Source organism: Passer montanus, unplaced genomic scaffold, assembly GCF_014805655.1.
Source record: "Passer montanus isolate IOZ18808 unplaced genomic scaffold, ASM1480565v1 scaffold19, whole genome shotgun sequence".
Taxonomy (NCBI): Eukaryota; Metazoa; Chordata; class Aves; order Passeriformes; family Passeridae; genus Passer; species Passer montanus.
Window position 1 is genome coordinate 10986800 of NW_024366480.1, and position 19334 is coordinate 11006133.

A 19334-nucleotide genomic window follows, 5' to 3' on the forward strand; every position below is an offset into this window, starting at 1 on the left:
TGAGAGCAGCACACAAAATGGCAAGCTGTGTTTTTCAGCGAGCCGCTTACCCTATCAACCTGCATTTTATTATAACCTGGCATTCAAAGCATGGGCCAGTTGTTCTGTCACAGGAGATAAGTATCTGTAAAACTAACCAGCATATGCTAACAATTACTGCTGCTGCCCTGAAAGTCTCCCTTCTTTTCTAAGTACACTCCCTTTGCTGCACCACCGATAACATTAGTCATTATTTCTGTAAACCATTCAAGCATGCAATTCAGCATTTAAGAAACAATACCCAGGAGATAAGCAGGAATCAGTGTTAACATGTTTCAGGGGAACTCCTGGGGTAAATCAGTTACTTTTCAGATAAAAGCTTTGCAGAAGTAAATGTAAGGAAAGCTGGGGGAGAGGGGATCATAGCTTGATCCATGTTACTCTTATCTGAAAAGGACCATCTCCAAGGACAGGGTTAAGTGCTACTGGTACTCTTCTCCCGGCCCAGCGGCAGGCTGAAAGGTTTGTTAAACACAGAGGTTAATACAAAAAGCTTCTGAAGGCCTGAAGACAGTGAGCTTTACAACTTTTACAGGGATACAATTTTCTTTCAGCTTTAGGTTGCTAGGTTAATGTTTGGCTAACAATCACACCTACGGTATACTCTTCCAATTCTAGATCATCCTAGCAATAAGTTACTTCTCACTTAAAAGCTAACTGTTATTGTACTTCCCTCACGAAGTGTTTTCTGGAAACCATTCTGCCACCTGGCTGATTACTAATTTCTTAACTACTGATAAAAGCAAATGGTCATCATAATACTATCAGGTGTGTAAACTGCTACTAAGTTGTTGCAACAATTGCTATCTGCAGTAACACACCACATACAAATGTCTTGCATCTTCTGAATTTCACTCAAATGTCTGACAGTTTTTCACAGATCTGTAAGGCAGAAAACAAAAACTACTGTTTTGCCTGTGGCACTAAATACTGCAGTAACAGAGAGCCTTCTGAAATCCTGCTGGACATACCAGTAATTTTAGAAGCATATTAGCCTTAAGGGCTTTTCTGTTACTGGAATAGTTTACTCCTGATTTCATGAGTGTGAATAAAGATAACTCACAAGAAATCTTCCTTATCTACTCAAAAGAGTAGGTTAAGCATTGCATTGTCATCTACTGTAGATCTGTGGAGTTTTGTTTTTATTCTACCCTCCTCTTTTGAATCAAAGCACCCTCTGTCTCATTTGTTCAATACACTCATCTGACAACTCCCTTAGCATGGGCCATGTGTCGCTACAATTCTTTTACTTCCACATTAAAAAATCTTGCTCAGAAATTAGAAGCTCGCCAGTATAATTACAATCAGACTGCCTTGCCTGAAACATACTTTTATGCTCTGTTTTTCCAAATTAAATCACTCATTGAGACTCCAAACCACAAGTAGTGGGTTTTCTTCCCCAGTTAAACTACAAATTACTTTAGATTAGTATTCACAGCATTTTTCTTCCACAGAAACACTTCAGAGACCTTAGACTAGACTTGCTCAGTAAAATTTTAAGTACATCAGGGCCTGTGTTTCATTGATGAGCAACAGGATGGCTCAGGACCTTTACTTTGAGCTCATGTCCCACAGGAAATCGTTGTTATACCAGCACAAAAGCACACACATGCACCCCATGGCAACGACAGGACAGTTTAAACTATAATGGATCAGGTACTGCACTTCCTGCAGGTGAAGTTATACATTTTAGCCAATTTATACTGTATCAATATGAAAGCTTTAAAGCTGATGGAATAGCATATTCAGTTGGGGCTATTACTTCCATCTTTAATAAATCACAAACCAAACAACCCCCCCAATCCCCATGAATTCAGTCTGCTTTTAAAATTAAATTTAACACTCATTTACACCAAGATTTATACCTGTCTGTGTGTGCATTTATCAGATCGGAATACTGCCTTAGCTGGGCTTTGTACAGGAATTAGAGACCCATTACACCTCCATTTCTCAATTTCTTTTGGTTTTTATTTTTCACTGCACTTATACCTTTGCCACAAAAGCAGCTGACAGCATTTTCTACAAATTGGTATATAAAGCCACATTTCACTTAGGTTTTCTCCTCTTAGGGATCCTGTTACACTTAGCAATGACAAAGAGAAGAATGACATATCTTAAGAATTCAGATTTGTTTTTTTCCTACCTGATTTTCCAAGTCTAAAGCAAATAAAAAATACAGAGGTATTTGTTATCCAAGGTACAAATTATGTGAAAGAGTTTCACTACATGACAAATTAAAAGAAATATTTAGAGCATAAAGATTGCCTTTCCTTAAAGAATATATTAAACTATTCATTCAACATAACCTCAGCGCCAAAATAAAATTATTTTTGCAAAAAACATCCTCTTGGCAGGAAGAAAAAAAAAACCATTGTCAGCTATTTTTTTCTTGACATAGTAACCACTACAGTACAGTCTATCTTTAAAGGCTCTTATCTAGAAGAGATTACGTCACAGACTACATCACAAAGAAAAAATACTGTGCAGGTTGCCAATTTATCTGTTTATTCACACAATAATTCCTTCACTGTGGCAACGGCAGACTTCCCAAAGCCGTTTGCACACTGATAAAATTGGAATTTCACTTCTCATTCTTTTAAAGAGACTTTTTCCAAGCCCCAGACGGAATTGGTTTCAAGTCTTGTACTCCTATGGCTATTTTCTATGTCCTAGTATACAGTCTATATACTACATATAGAAACTATACTTTCCATGTCCATGTATTTAGTCTCCACTTGTATCCACCTCAAATTCAGAAGAAAACATCTCTAAATCATTTAAATGGTGTACATAATAGATAACATATTTACCAAATGAACTTCAAGTTGGGCTTTTTGCCTGTGCAGTCCCATGGAAGATACTGTTTAATGTACTTATTTTCAAGTTCTGGTCTGCTAGAGATGATTAATTTGGGCCTGATTCATCACTGAAGTAAGCATTCCAGTTTCCATGACTCACAATCCCAGAAACTGAGATTGTCATTCAAGAGGACAACAGAATCAGGGTGGGTTTTTTTTTTCAAAAAAGGAAAGCATAAGACTCTAATTAACACAAGGGCTTAACGATGTGCTTAAGTACCATTCAGGAAAGCACTTTGATACTTAATTTGTCTTCAATAGGATTAAAAATTCAGAAGGTACATGCATAATATTTCTGCAGGATGCCTTCTGGAGTTCTGAGATCCTGCTATTGCAGGAACCTGACAGTTCACGGCTTTATTAAAAACTGCTAATTGAAATGTCATTCTATTGGAACACAAAATTTTCAAAAAATAAATTTTATACTGAAGGTGGCTGGTGGTCTGCAAGAAAATTAAAGGACTTGTAGCAGTCCTCAAGCAAAAACAAGTTTGGACAACACTGACTTAAAACTCTTGACTACTTTTTTAGCCCAGAATTTAATCCAGAAGTTAATATTCAGGCACGTGAGTGATTTTAAAGGGAAAAGAGGGATAAATAAGTGTTTTCACAACTGTGAAAGGGGAATGTGTGCTTACAGGTATTTAAAATAAGCTTCAAAATAAAGAACAATCAAACAGAAGCCACCTAAAAGAAAACAAATGCTCTTAAAAAAAAAAACTAGGAAATTAAAATTAATGTGTTTCTATCACCCTACTCTTTTCTGCAGTCCTTTTGGCCTGGCATCCTCAGACCATTCTGCTTCTCTGTGCTGCCCATGGAGCTGTGTCACTCCCCACTGAAGCTTTCAGAGGTGTCTCCCATAAAGGCTCAGGCTGCAGTTTCAGCCACTGCTCCATCCCTTCCCTGTGGTGGCTGTCCCTGCCAAGCTGTGCCTGGCTGTTGGGAGACAGTCTCCACTTCAGCTGATTTTTTTCCAGTATGAGGAGCACAGAGCATCCCTTACCAGCCCAGTGCCACAGGAACCCATCCCACTGCACCGCTCCTGCAGCAGGGAGATGAAGGCTGACCATGGCACAGCCAGGTAGGTGTTAACCACACATACACCTCAATGTCCCTGCCTGTCACTCATTAGTCATTGTTCTACATCAACAGCTTCTTATTTCTAGCCCCTAGCATTGCTGTGTACAAGCAGGCATCCTTAAGCTGAGCCTTGTGTCAAGGTAACCCTGAAAACAAAAAGTGTAGGCAACAGTTTGGGTGCATGTCAAACCACTCACCAAGTGATGTTTCTGTATTTAAAACCTTTAATGAAAAAATCAGCTTCCAAACTGACATATTTACTGTGTCTGACGGTAGTTAAAGTCTTGATTCCATTAAACTTCTGTTCCTTGTCTGCAAACATGAACCCTTACAAATGTATTTTCTTAAGTACCACAGACCTTTTATTGTCATTGAGTTCAAAGCCTGTTTAGTATAACCAAATAAGCTATACTTCAACAGCAGTTTATGGGACAAAAATGCTATTATAAAACATAACCATAACAAAAGAGATGACATTAAAATTTTAAAGGAAAATGAAAATTTTACAGCAAATAACTGCTAGACTCAATTATCCTTTATACCAAGAGGAATACTTTCTGTTTCATTCAGACTACAACTTTGTGTCAAAAATATAAATGCAAAACTTAGTGACATAATTTCATATTCAGGCAAGTAACTCAGTTTTACTTGAGACACTAACATTTATTTTCTCTCACCTCACTTGTTGCCTTTTTATTTTGCCTATAATTATTTAATCTAATGTTACTTTGGTTTGATTTACTGAAATACACTCACAGTTCATTCTCCTCGAGTTTTTGCTGTGATCCTTTGAAGCCTGGCTACCTTAATTCTGTCAACATTTTCATTGTGTTTCATTGGTGAAGTTTCAATTACATATACCAAATGTTCAAGTCTGATGTACAATCAGCCCAGGAAGTCATATCAGTGGCAGAAATGAACATACTCAAACTAAAAGCTTCACTTCTAAACAGGTATTTTTTTTTAATCAGCTGTGATTACAAGCAATACCTCCAACTCTCAGTCTTAGTCAAGACAAAAATACAGCCCCCATTTCTCAGTGTCATCTGTGTGTGGTAGACAGTACTTTGTATACAGAAGCAGAGACTCCAAGCTATATAGATCAAACCAAAAAGAAGATAAAATTGAAAAAAGAGAGTAAGAATTTAAAACCCAGTAATTTTAAAAATTGATGGAAAATATGGTACTGTAAACACATTTAAAGTTACTTTGTAAGATGACTTGTTTTGAAATAGAAGTCTACTCTTCTAGCTTCCCTAACGTCCTAAGTCCCTCCTTCAGAAAAGGTGGAAAATAAACTATAAACAACACCACCCCTTAGAAAACACCCACTCTGAAGCACAATAAAAGCCCAGATCCTGAGGCAAAATGGATTGTTTGCTAAGTCTGCTGTGCTAACTTGAACAATGAGATTGCCCATTTGCTCACCCTGTCTTCATTTCCCTTGTCATATTCTTCTATTCCTTCTTGTCATCTGCTGTACACAGGAGGAAAGTGGAGAATGGTCTACTGGAAAGTGAATGCCCACTTAGCTGGCAGATGTCAGCACCTATTCCACCTATGCTGCACAATTAGGAATCTAAGTTCAGAGACTGAGGTTTAAAAACACACTTGAAACATCTGAATAAAAATTCCTGTAAAGATATTCCTTTAAGTGTGAGGATATTTTAAATACATATTCTGAAATGCCTGCTGACACACAGAAGTTGCTATGTGGAGCACAACAAACAGACATGTACTGAATGCTGTTTGTGCAAACAATGAATTACCTGTAATACCCAGGAAGCTGAGCACCACTGTTTGCATTTTGTTTCAAACTTATACTAACTTTCTTTTAATTAAAGAAGTCTGTTGAAAATGAATCCTTGCTTACATAATCCTCTTGAGACACAGAGGGATTTTTTTCATAATTTGAAATGTACTTATTTTAAAAAGAAAAAAATAAAACATTACAGTTAGGCGGAGATATTTCCCATTTTATAACACTCAAATATGATTTTTTTGTGGAGATTGTAACTCAACAGACATTGCAATATGATGAACCATTACTAGAAAAATGCATCTAGGCTATTCCTACTCTTTGCTCATCATATTTGATAAGGCCTGTCATGAGACAGCAGGCAAGACTCACTATGCGCTAACAGAATGTAAGTTAATTTCCTGAAAGAATAATTTAAGGGAGATTTTTTATTAAACCCTAATTACTTCTACTTCATTATCACTTCAGTAGGTGGATTGGTTGATATCATTATTGTAATGGAGGTCAGTGAGAATTAATCAGCCCAGTCTTACAAATATACTGCGCTTCCTCTCATCTTTTTATAAGTCTGTCACCTTTCCATGTGTTTCAGTAATAAAATTCAGAGCGGTCATACCAGGAAAGTGAAAAAGCAGTGACTGAAAAGGGTCAATGGTAGATAAGCTCCTAATGCCTTTCATTTCTTAAAATAAAAACTTCATCCAGAACTTCTTAGGGTTGTATGGTCTGGCAATATTGCTAACATAAAATAATTTAATGTTCAGCCTGCTTTAGCAGATGAGAAGAATGTGTTATGAGGACCTTGGTTTTGTCAGAAGTCAGAGGCAAAATTTCTGTAGCATATTCTGACAATGGATACTTCAGGAGGGACCTACAGCTCACCAAGTAGACAGGTACTAATCTTGAACTTTAATTTTTTCTAGAATGCTGTTTTTCCCCCAGCTGAATATTTTCAAACAATATTAATTTAAATTATTACAATTTAGAAGCCTGTTTCACTGATTTAGAAATCTTTCCACTTGGTTAAAAAAATTGCAGCCTTGACACCCTCTGTGTACACTTTTCATCAACAGTAGTCCATACTAACTATTGTTATCCAATCCTTCAGAATAAAGAGCAGAGGAGGAAACAAAGGACTAGGAAAATAATAAAATTCTACAAAAACCTAATTCTTTTGAAAAGTAGAGTTGGTGAAAAAATGTTTTTATTAGAAGATAGGAATCCTATGAGAGAATCAGTTGGTTTGGGTTTGGTTTTTGTTTTATTTATTGTAGCTAATTCCCTGTATTATTTTTAACAACTACTGGGATTTATTTCATGCCTACAAAAAATAATCTAGGATTCTGGCAGTTTATGTGTCTAATTCTCTCTTTAAATTTCTGAAGTTTCTTGTCCTGTTACATTCTGCTTAGCTTGTTTGTTCCATCAGGGATGCCAGCTTCATCAATCCCTTTGGTTTCCTCCTGATCATCTCTCTCTGCATACCTTCCTTCTGACCAAATATTCAACAATCCAACCTCCTTTTATTATTCAACAACATCAGTTTGAAGGGGCACTCAATATATTAACAGACTAAAGAAGTTAGTTGTTAATTGCTATTAATGGGGGATACAGCTATCATAATTTCTAGAATGACAGGTGCATCATGTACATAAGCATTTTTACTGTCTGGTTTGTCCCAGGCACCAGGAACATTGCTACATGGTAGATGAACCTTTTGAACTTCATTAGAAGTAAAATTCTACAAACAGCAGCATAAACCTGATCTAAACAGAATCAAGGTCTTAAAACCACAACAGTAATTCACATCAGTTACCTATATACCCATTAGATGTCCTAAATTATTTGCATGAAAAGCATTCTTTAAAGGTACTGATTTTAATTCCACATTAAACAACCAAAATAGTTATTTCATACCTTTAAAATCTCAAATTATTTTCTAGCACATGGAAAAACAGTGACTGAGCCAAAATACAAGCACTACAGTTATTCTCTATAGCTTTCTTTTAATTTTGTGTATCTAAAGATTTTTTTTAGAGTGAAAAACTAGTTCAGTACATTAAAAAAAACCCTGAAAACACTGAAGATTTTCAGAGAAAAAAAATGTTGCTTAAAGGTTTTCAAATAAAGCATTTCTAGGAAATGACTTTTTAATCAAACATGAGGAAAGTAGAAAGTTTTTTACTCCCTGTAACAACATAACACACGCTTAAATACTTAGAAAAATTGTTTATACTTCAAGAGAGACCTTACCTCCACAAATAACTAAAATTCTCTAATATTTAGCTTATATCCATGGGGAGATTTAAACTCTTATTTCCCTGTAGCTTGCCTTTGCTTACAAATTTGCAGCATGAAACAAAGTCATTCTAGTTTTTATACTTTTTTTTCATCTGTCTAAGCTAGAACAGCAACTGTAGACTTTCATTTTAGTTGACTGATAAGAAGAAATGGATACTTAGTACTGTAATTACTTAAAAATTACTCTGATACTTCAGTAGCACAGATGAGTAGTATTTCAGGGCTGGATGTGTCACGACAGCTCAGCTAATATAATAACAGAGCAATACAAACATTCACTATTTTTAAAATACTTGGCATTTTAATAGAAAATGCAGTGGAAATCATCTTGAACAGTCTACTCAAAGCTCTATACTTACATAATTTTCCTTATCCTTCTGCTTTGTTTTTCCATAGATTTTCACACAAATATACTACACATTTTAACTCTCACAACTTAAATTGATCCTAGGTAAGATGGGATTCCCCAATCATACCAATCATCCCCAAAGATGCTGAAAAGCATGACTAGTGCTCATGTACATCTTAATAGTGACTGGGTTTCTAAAATGAAAGTCTTGGAAATGCCAAAGATAATCTCTATCTCTTCAAAACCAATCTTCAAAACAAATCTGCATCACGAAATTTTGAAAAACATACTTAGTACTGTTTGAAAGTAATAGCAGAATATTTTTGTTTATAAATTACTGCAGAGTAAAATTAATCAGGAGAAACTTTCACACTTGACCACTCAAAGTGTTCTGCCTCTGAGCAGAGGCTGAAAGGGAATAGCTCAGGCTTTCTGAAACAAAATTCCCTGAAGAATAAAAAGGACTTTTACCAGCCTTGAAGTAATATTAAGAGAAACTCTATCTAGAATTTTCCTGGCGTGAGAAAGGTAACACATTCTAAGCAACATCTGGTGCATCTTTTTGTAATCACCCAGTGCTGAGTGCAAACATCCATTATAAAAAGTTTGTATTTCACCAGTGCCTCCTTCAGTAAAGTTTTTTTTTAATTTCAATGAGCAGATTTAAGTCAGCATTGGTGTTCTAGAATGGAAAGCAATACAGGCATCTTGTCAGGAATCATAAACTAGCTGAAGTGCTTCCCATCTTTATTTCACATTCTGCCACTCTTTCATTATCTCAAGTGAGTCACTTAACCTGCATAGGTCAATTAGATTGTCTGTAAATTATGCAGGACACCACAAAGCCTCCTGGGTTGTTATGAGGTGTTGCTTGTTTCTGGAAATAAACATTTGACATTTTTGGATAAATAAGAGTGTAAATTTTATTACTGCCAGCTAACAAGAAATTAGCTTATGAGGGCCATGCAATGTGCTGTTTGTAGTTATCTTGCATGATAAATGATTCTCCCAAATAGTCATCAGAGATCAATGTCACTTTTCTCAATCCTTGAACTGTTTTTCCTATTTACAAGCTTCTACACTGCTAAGCAAGAAGACAGGCAAGAAATAAGGACAGTAAATCTCAGTTCATACAGAATTGAAACAGAAATGCGGACATCGCATCCCCAAATGTGACATACAGAGTTCATTTTATTCTGAAAAGTAAAACATTTATTTGTTTAGTCATGGTTACCATGACCTTAATTAAATTTCTTGCTTCCTGAAAAGCAGAAATGAACTCCCTAAGTAGTACTGAGTCCAAATACTTAGCTTACAATGTACTATTATTTATTTGACAAATATGTTGAAACCAAGCCCACTGAAGCTGTTCTACGTGTTTTACTATTTCATTATTACTACCAGAAGAGGCACAGAAAGACTGTTTACTACAAAGTAATAAGCAATATTTAGCATTAGCAGCCATAAAAGATACCAAGGTCATCAACTTTCAGTAAAGGAATACACTTTGATTGGTTGCTTGGTAGGAAACAGCCTGTCACTCACACCTTCTTCTGGGCTTTTTTTCCCTTCTTTAAATTGAAACAGAAATAAACTATTTTTCAGTTTTGCTAAACAAACAGAAAAAAAGATTGCACTGACAGAAGAAAGAAAAGGTCTTTCCTCAGGAGACATTTCTTAAATGCATAACCTTCAATAACCTTTAGCTTCTTTAGGTACAAAACTTTATTGCAGTCAAAGGTAATTGTTTTTCTAAATGGGCAAAAACTGTCAGAACTACTATGGATACCCAATCTCTTCCACATCAGCCAGACATGCAGAAGCTACTACAAAGCTTTTCAAGGCCTACCTCTGTAGCCAAAATTGCTCTTTAAGCCCTACAGAGCCATACTGCTACTGAAAGTGACTCACACATTTATACCGTGCCTTCATGTTTGTGTCCTATGAGGCTGCAGAATAAACCAAAGTAAGGACACAAATAATGCTTTCACTGTTGCTGGGTTGTTTTTTGTTTGTTTTTTTTTATTGCTGGAGACATGTGATAAGGTGGTATTGGACCCCCAAAGGCATTCCCAGGCCCTACTGTCCCAGCCTGTACCCTGCCACCCCTTACCTTTGCTTTACCATCATTCCCTGCCCCAGCAGTGCTGGAGGTGTGCCTGTCTGAAGCTCTGGCTCCTGCTGCAGCCTCCAGTTGGGCCCAAGACCTGGGACTTGCCCCTGGATTCCAGCAGCATGGCATTATTCCTGTTCCTGCTGGCTGCATTTGGATGCTGCAGATCCATGAGGGCACAGCCAGTGCCAGTCCTTGCTGCTCCCTAACAGAGCTAGGAGGGTGTTACTCAAGGTAATATAAGCACGTGTGGAAGTACCACCTGAAATCTAGGCTTCATCTTAGCTAACCCACGGGAAATAATTCTAATGTCTGTATTTCCCCTCAATTTGTACAAATCTTAGTAAAAAAATGAAATCCTAAGCAACACTGATATTTAACAAATCCTGTCTGTTATGCAAGATAGCACTTACTGAAACAAAGAGCTATTGCTTCAGGTCTTCTGCAAAAGCACTTACAGCAAAGCTAAACATTTCTATCACATTTTAATGTTTGCAGTGTCACAGATAAAGGCATTTCATTAATTTCAGTAAGTAAACTTATGCAAGAAATCTATCCCTACCCTGATAATGCTGATCCTTTATCTGAGTTAGGGAAAAAAAAATTACAGCACTCACAGCTAATGACAGACCAGGGAAACTGACAGGGATGAACAGATAGGGTCTACCACCAACACAAAGTAAAAGCAGTATGACCTACCTATCACATTTTTTCAAAGGATGATCTTAAAGTACATGAAAATAGGAGGTGAATGCTTAGCATAATTGTGAAAGGCTTCTAAAAGCAGGAGCTATTCCACTCCATTTCAAAATGAAGAAGAGTAGATTAATTTGACATAAGCCTCATTTCAACTTTATATTCCTTTAGTATAAAAAGAAAATACCAGAAAACACCCAAAATAACTACTGAGAGTTTTAGTATACATTAGACCTAAATGAATGTTAACATACACACTTCCAAGATCTTATTGGATATTTCATTTTTTAAACATCCCCTGCCTTCTAAATTCTGTTCCAGCAGCTACCAGTTTTGCTGGCCACACAACACAATTTACAGACTTGCCCACTCAGACCACAACATGATCTTTGTCTGTTTCCAGCACAGTTTCTTCTCACTCCCATCGCAAGACAACATTTATTAATTGGATGGTGTCATGAAACTAGACTTCAAGGACAACTGCTGAGAGACAGTACCCACCACAAGAGCAGAAAATACGTACTTTCTCTATTTTCTAAGCACCCTTTTCCACATGTATATTGTACTTGCTCTTTCTCCCCAGATGATTTTACCTAGTGTGTGTACTCCCTTCACTTCCTTCTGACCTAATTTCCTACAGTTAAAAACAGTTTTCAGTTTCCTGCATCCTTAAACAACAAAGTGGTGCTTTACAGTACGATGTAGCTAAAGAAAAAAGGTTAGAACTCCAAGAAGAACATACCTTCCACCACAAAGTCTTGGTGTCATGAAACTAGACTTCAAGGACAACTGCTGAGAGACAGTACCCACCACAAGAGCAGAAAATACGTACTTTCTCTATTTTCTAAGCACCCTTTTCCACATGTATATTGTACTTGCTCTTTCTCCCCAGATGATTTTACCTAGTGTGTGTACTCCCTTCACTTCCTTCTGACCTAATTTCCTACAGTTAAAAAGTTTTCAGTTTCCTGCATCCTTAAACAACAAAGTGGTGCTTTACAGTACGATGTAGCTAAAGAAAAAAGGTTAGAACTCCAAGAACATACCTTCCACCACAAAGTCCGAGCAACATTTCAGTTCCTCTCTTGTCTCTGCTGAGAAATACTGCAAAATACAGAGGGCAACTGCAGGAACTCAGCAGTGGCAATACCAGGCTGGATCTGAAGTCAGCCTATTCCAGCAGCTGGCATCTTGCTTGTGCCCAAAACAAAAGAAGCCTTGGGGAAGATAGTGACTACTAACCCTAAAGCAGGGTGGTCTGAGACAAACTAGAAGTCTTCTCCTGCTCTCCAGAAGTCAAAAAAAAAGTTTATAGAGGCAGAAAAGCTAACACTGCCAGTCATACAGACCACACAACTTTACTGCCTTGAATTTTCCCCTTTAGCTATATGTATGGGACCATTTAATAACTGTTCTATATTTAGTACACAAATGTTTAAATAATATGCTACTTCTTTATACAATTGTTAGCGTGAAAGTAGTTAATTTATTGTTTTAAAGGCTGGGTTTGGTTTACTGGAGTTTAGAGGAAGAGGGGGTTTATGGCTTTTTGGTTGGGTTTTTTTAAAGAAACTTAGTATTCCACTCTCACTAACCAGAAGTAATGCATATGTTTGAAAAGTGCTGTTGTTTGAAAACACAAAATATTAAGACATGTAGAGTCTTCCATATTAAAGAAACAAAAAAAAAAAAGAAAGGAAAAAAACCACCCCAAAAACACCCCAAAAAAATCATTCTCCCAAAGGCACTTAAATAAAGTAAGACGTGTATTCCCATTTGAGACTCAAAATAAAACTACATTTCTGTAATGTAACAGCGTTTTAACTATCATCCCCCAAATTAAGGTAACACAACTATAAAGAAGCTACTCTGTCTTTCTTTGTTGTCATCTTATCACAAAAGTTCCATACCTTCTCGGGGATGTCTCGTGGGCAGCTCCTTGCAGCACAGACTCCTTCCTCCTCACAGCGTAACCAAAAAACCTTCTCATCCACTTAACCCCCTCTTTTATAGCCCTCATCTTATTGGATACAGCTGTGGCCTATTAAGGGCAGGGCTGTTCCTAATCATTGGTAATTAGCACAGCTGCAACTCCTTAGGGGTGAGATTGCCCCCTGCACCATCTCCATTCTCTTGCATTCTATACCCCACATTTGTTATTCCTGAAAAAGGATGTGAAGACAGAGGGATGAGAAGTAAGAGACCAGGACAGGAAAGAATAAGACAGAAAAAACATTTTATCATGTACTCTGCATAAAAGTTTATGATTATTTAGAATTACAAACTTATACTCCCAAAGTACAGTGCAGCACAACTGAGTTGTGAGCATTTGGATATATCTAGCCTAGTGTAAGAAAATGAGATTCAGGTGAAGTCCATGGCAGTAATGGACATGATTTACTGGAATTCTACTTAAGCTCCCATTGGATACAATGTTGGTTTCTTTAGTCATTATTAACAATTAACATATTGTGTAAATTTTAGGCATGCTGTCTTCATAGCTTCCATAAGGAAGAGTGGTCTTAGTATAATGAAACATTTCTATTTTAAAAAAAAACTTAGAAATTCCATTTCCAGTGATGAGATATGTCTCTTGTAAAAGACTATAAGAATATTCGAGGCAAAATACTTTTTGACACCATAACAAAGAATGTACTGAACAAAGAAAAACAGTAACTAAAATTTTAATTACCATGCTATAATTAACGTGTCATGTACTACCAACTATAGAACTGCAGACAAAGAATATCAGATGAGGGCAAAACTCGGTGCTAACTGCTATTTGCACTTAATTAGCAACCAAAAAACGGCAGAAAACTTTTATCAGTTTCTAAAGACATGCTTTTTCACTGTTTCATCTTGACATGGAAGGGGCAGGTATTATGAAGCTTTGCATTAGGTATTGAAGTATTGAGGAATGCCATGGAAAAAAGCAGAATATTACCACTTATCTTGAATATAAGTAATGCACCTGTGCATGCAGAAGCCAAGCAAAACCGAATCTCTTCATGTGTTAGTTTCAAAGTAAAGGCAACCACCTTGCTCAGAATATCCTGTGGCTCAGCAGATGTATTGAAAATCAACATGGTTATACCCAGTTGCTTGTCAGCCCTTCTGGAGTCGAAACACACGCAGCCATAAATATTAATGTGTGTGTGCTTTTCCAGACCTACCTTCAAGTGTTCCATCAAATTTTCTTCAAATGAGGAAGAACATAAAATAGCACATTTTAATAGGCAAAGCAAAGCAAAGCTCAGGGAACTATTAGGTAAAAAAGGATATCCCAGAATCCTTTAGGGAATTTAGCAGTCTGTGCTTCCCTAGACTCTGTAACATTGATATGTTTAAATGCAGTATACCAACAAAGCTTTTGCTAGGAAATGAATCTGTGAAAAATAAAAATGCTTAGAAAAAGCATCGAGAGTTAGAGGTGGCAAAGAGAGAAATTTGGCACACAATGAACGAACACAACAATCTGATGTAAAATGTAAAGTCTCTGTGTGGCTAGAGGATTCAGCACAATTTAGAGAGACATTATGAAGACTTTCTGAACACAGAAATCTTATGCACACACTGAGATTAAAACAGAAGGATGAGAGAATAAAAATCATGTAAATAAATATATTCTCCCAGGAAGAGAAAATGGCACATGAACTGTACAGAATAGAACAAGAAAATAATCTTGAAGTAACAAAATTCCAGAATCTCAAAGTAACAAAACTAAGTGTTTTGGCAATTAAAGTTCGCTTCTATTACAAAGATCTCTCACTTAACGACCATAGTACAAAAATTAGAGCTTCTGTTAGACTTCAGCCTTAGCACAATATTGAAAGATTCTTAAAAGGCAAAATAAATTTGCCTTTCTCACCATCAATAAAGCAGAGTACCTATTAACACACAAAATAGTGGCCTCAGGTTACCTGTTTTCACATGCTTTACTTTTCAATACGAAGAAGATTCACCAGTGAACGAAATTAGGCAAACTGAGATTATACCAAAGGATTTCCTATATTTTTATGCTATATTACATAGCATAGGCTTTATTTGACAAATACAAAAGACAAATAGCAGCATCACTGCATTACGCATTTTTATTTCCATATTACAGGTGGCAGAGTAGCATTAGTAGCTTTTCCACAGGAGTATTTTCATTTCAATGACAGCAATATGGGTTAATAAAGATCTCAGAGGAGCTCTTTGCGGGAACTTTAAAGGCAAATTCATTAATTGGAAACAAACCCACAAAACTTTTTATTTCTGTCAGGATATTTTCACATGTGCTTTGCTAAATATCTTTCAGTATCTCATAACAATTGTAGATTTCAGATTCCAGGAGTAAAACATTTTTATGATGATTTGTTTATGACCCACTTGCTGTTGTGTCAGAACATCACTGCAGTTTAGCAAAGCTGACCTCCACCATATCTCTAAAGAATAAGTTGGTCGAAAGGGATGCATTTAGTCCGAACCATAAATACTACAGAGAATGTCAGCTCAGAGTTGGAGACATTTCCAATACATTCAGGCTTGAAGAGGAGATAAGAATGATGAAACTGTAGGGGAGGCTGGACCAAGTTAATTAACACAGATGTGTACCTTTAGAGAAACACTGATATCCTGCTGGTGCTGTGCAGTGGTGAAGACTACACATAATATAAATCTGGTTTTCACATATAGAAATACTAATAATTGACTGTATCTATTAAAGGTGCACATTCTAATGGCTTTTTTTTTATTTAACTTTGCTTCTTTACAGACTAGCACAGAAGTTAAAATTACCTGTTTAAATGCTTTATTTTAACTTAAACATACAACTGGATGTAGACACACTAAAACACGGATAATTTAAATTCAGGAGGCACTACAATATATCCTGGCAAAATATAGCTTTTCCTTGCTGTACCTAAAATAATAATTAAATTCTTGCTAATTATACAATTGTTATTACTGCTATACTAAAAAGCAGGGAAAAAATCTGCCATGCACTCATAAACCATTTTGCAAGCCAAGTAAGTAAAATGCCTGAATTGAAATTTCTCCAAACAAGTTTCTGCCTTCACAAATGTGCCTCACACTAAAATTAAACATGGCAAGAATACCAGAGCACACGTAACACCTAAATGTGATTGCTGAAAGATGTAACACATCTTTTTATACATGGTATATCCATTTATTCCACTGTAAAACTGGAAGCTATGGGCTGCCTTAAATTTTACATAGTGCATTGTACACTTATGAAGGGAACTTGCTCCTGTTGCTGATCAAGTCTAATCCAGAACTTGACAACTTCTTTGTTTCTGACACATAATCATTTCTGTAGCTGCTACACACTGAGCTTCCAAAACACGGGTAACATCTTCACCTTGTCCTGCCTGATGCTTTATAGACTAATCAGATCCCAGAGGCACTAGCTCAAGAGCAGGTGCACAATATCCAACTGATTTCCCCAGAACAAGACCCTCATCAAATATCATCCTGTATCTTCCAAAGGTGTTTCATTTGATGTGTGGCTGCTTAGTAAGGAAACCTCATACAGAAATGCCAAGAAAAGCATCAAGTTTTATATCCCTTTCCTCAGGTCCCCTGCTAGCTACAGAAGCACCTTTCCTTATCTGAGACACAGACAAGCCCAGAATCCTCCTCTGAAAGCCTGTACTCTCAGTTTCTTCTCAGGACACCATTTGTAAGAAATCATGACACCACCCTTTTAATCAGCTCTTTCCTGAGGTGTGAGAACCACTGAGTATGTGCAGTCTGCAACCCAAGCAGTAATTGCCTTTGATTCCTACTAACTGAAAAGTGCTAAAATACTTTACAGACAAAACACTGGACCACGGACCTGCCTCTCTTTGCTTTCTGTTTTCCTCACAGAGCCTTCTGAAATGCCTGACAAATTTAAATTTCTTTTCTATAGATTCATTTCTGCAACAGCCCCCATGCAGAAAGAGGGCTACTGACCAACTTAGCTTCTCATCATTTCCTTCCACCTTTAAGCTATGAATGTAAAAAAGCTTCAGAAAGAAGCATCTCTGAACTCCTTTGAGCAGTGGTCTTATCACACAGGCCTGGCATAAAAGAAATTCGCCCCTAGCAAGCTTCCATTCCCTTCCTTTCTTTTGCAGCTCTCAACATATAAGTAAAGGAATACATTAAGGATCATCCCATTGTAACTGTGCCTTTGATCTATTTCTTGTGTAACTGCAGGAGAGAGCCATGCTGGAAGAACAACACCTGACTCCTGAGCTTGAGATGGTGCCACCGAGCTCAGCTGCACACGCATCTGGCACTGGGAGAAATCCCCTGCAGGACACTGGGACTCACATGGTGCTCCAGCAGAAACCAGAATGACACAAGAGCTGACTGTGACATCTAGAACAGGCGAAGACTCTAAGAGTATGGGGGAATCAGGAACTCAAATTTGGCAGAAGGATGTTGCTCCCCTCTAAGTCATGGGGTAAAGTGAAATGGTAGAACTTTAAATAGACATATTTGAACTTAATGCAAAATTACAGTACATGGATCTACTGGTGAGAAAAGTACATCTGTGGCTTCCATGTTCTAACATGAATACATATGTATTGAAAAGTGTTTTTCAAACCTGTTACACATGAGAAGCACAGAACTGTGATCAATTGCTTGCAATTATCACAAATATTTGATGTTATTAGCTGCTGCAACATTATGATTTGGATAATTACCTGCACCTGCTTTCTCATTAAATGACTGTGTACATCATTACATTTTCAACCAGGTCCAGACAGCATTTTTTTTTCCTTAGTGCTACTGAAAAGCAGTTGATTGGAAATGTGATTTCTAGATAGAGAAAGCATTATGTCAGCTGGTGAGGGAAATAAGTATATTGCTTTAACACTGAAAAAGTAGTGAGCTCTTTAATTCAGTTCATGTAATTGCTTCTTCGCTGACTCTTGAGTTCTGCAAACGACTATGAAGGATTAAGACTTTGTCTGAAACTCTGGGAAATCAAATTGCTTCAGACACCAGAAGACCAATAAATAAAAATAAAATAAAAAACAATCCATCCATCCTGCTCATGCACTAACGTATCTCTGCTGCCACGTTTCCCACATGACAAACTCCCACATGACTTTCCTCAACTTGGGAGCAGAGGTGTAGACATCTGGGAGCACTTGAAGCCACATGCAACATTCAACAACCTCTGCCTCAAATCAGTGACCTTTTGGCCCCTCCTATTACAGTCACAACCAGACCTGCTAACAACACACATTCAGTCTCAATGCCTGCCAACAAATTAAGTGCTGCCAACAGGTATGAAAAATCTCCCATAAATATAACTAAAACAAGAAATTCCTCTTATAATTCTGAAAAAAAAGCCTTAAAAAATATTCCCTAAAAATTTGTAATATTTACTGTCCTTAAGAGGAGTCATGGAATCTGTCTCCAGCTCACTGGCATTTTCACTATGCCTATGAGTATGATTTTGTAATACAGAAGAACTCTTTTAAAAGATAAACTACTAACTTGGATAACAACTGACTTAGGCCCTGAAATGGAGGCAGTCACGTTCCACACTTGAAAGCCTGCAGATGCAAGGAAAGGTTTTGATCCACTCTTTATTAGTTTCTAAAGGGCAGGATGGATGAGAAGAAATCTAATGGGATAAGCATGAGACTGAAAGAAAAGCCCTGAAGACTGCAAGAAATTAAGAGGCTTTTTTTCCAGTAGATTAATTACTAAACAAGAAAAAAGCTTATTTAGGACTATTCTGATTATTGCCCTTTCTCTTGATCTTGCAATGCAGTGAGTGCAGCTCCTACAGGAGCATCTTCAGCCTCGCTGTTTATTCATAGGCTTTTTACTGGCCACAGCTTTGCTCGAACTGGTAAAGTATTGTCATTTTTCAACAGAAGAAAACAGCAAGGCAAACAAGCACAAATATTGTATTGGTACTTAATACAAGTCTGTTCAAACTGGAGCAGAAACTGCAGTGGTTTCAGTATGGCAGGGACACCATGGCAGGGTGCAGTAACATGCCTTCAGCACAGAGTGAGCTCCTAGGGAACCATACACTAAAGCATGCGCTACTTGGTGTATATATTACCCCAGTCTCAAATTACCTAGATTAAAGCAGCCTGAGGTTCATCTGTATGTCTCTGG

The 19334-nt window shown here is 37.1% G+C and overlaps 1 protein-coding gene across 13 annotated transcripts in view; it reads right to left on the reverse strand.

Annotated features, from left to right (window-relative positions):
* The window catches only part of PTPRM (protein tyrosine phosphatase receptor type M), a 444086-nt gene that overhangs the window by 316318 nt on the left and 108434 nt on the right, over positions 1–19334 (reverse strand). Inside the window, exon 1 of one of the 13 annotated variants that reach the window (XM_039706014.1) lies at positions 13109–13171. The exons of the other annotated variants lie outside the window; for them this stretch is intronic. The gene's annotated coding sequence lies outside the window, so the exon portion shown is untranslated. Of the gene's footprint in view, positions 1–13108; positions 13172–19334 lie in introns of those variants that run through there. 13 annotated transcript variants of the gene reach the window in all.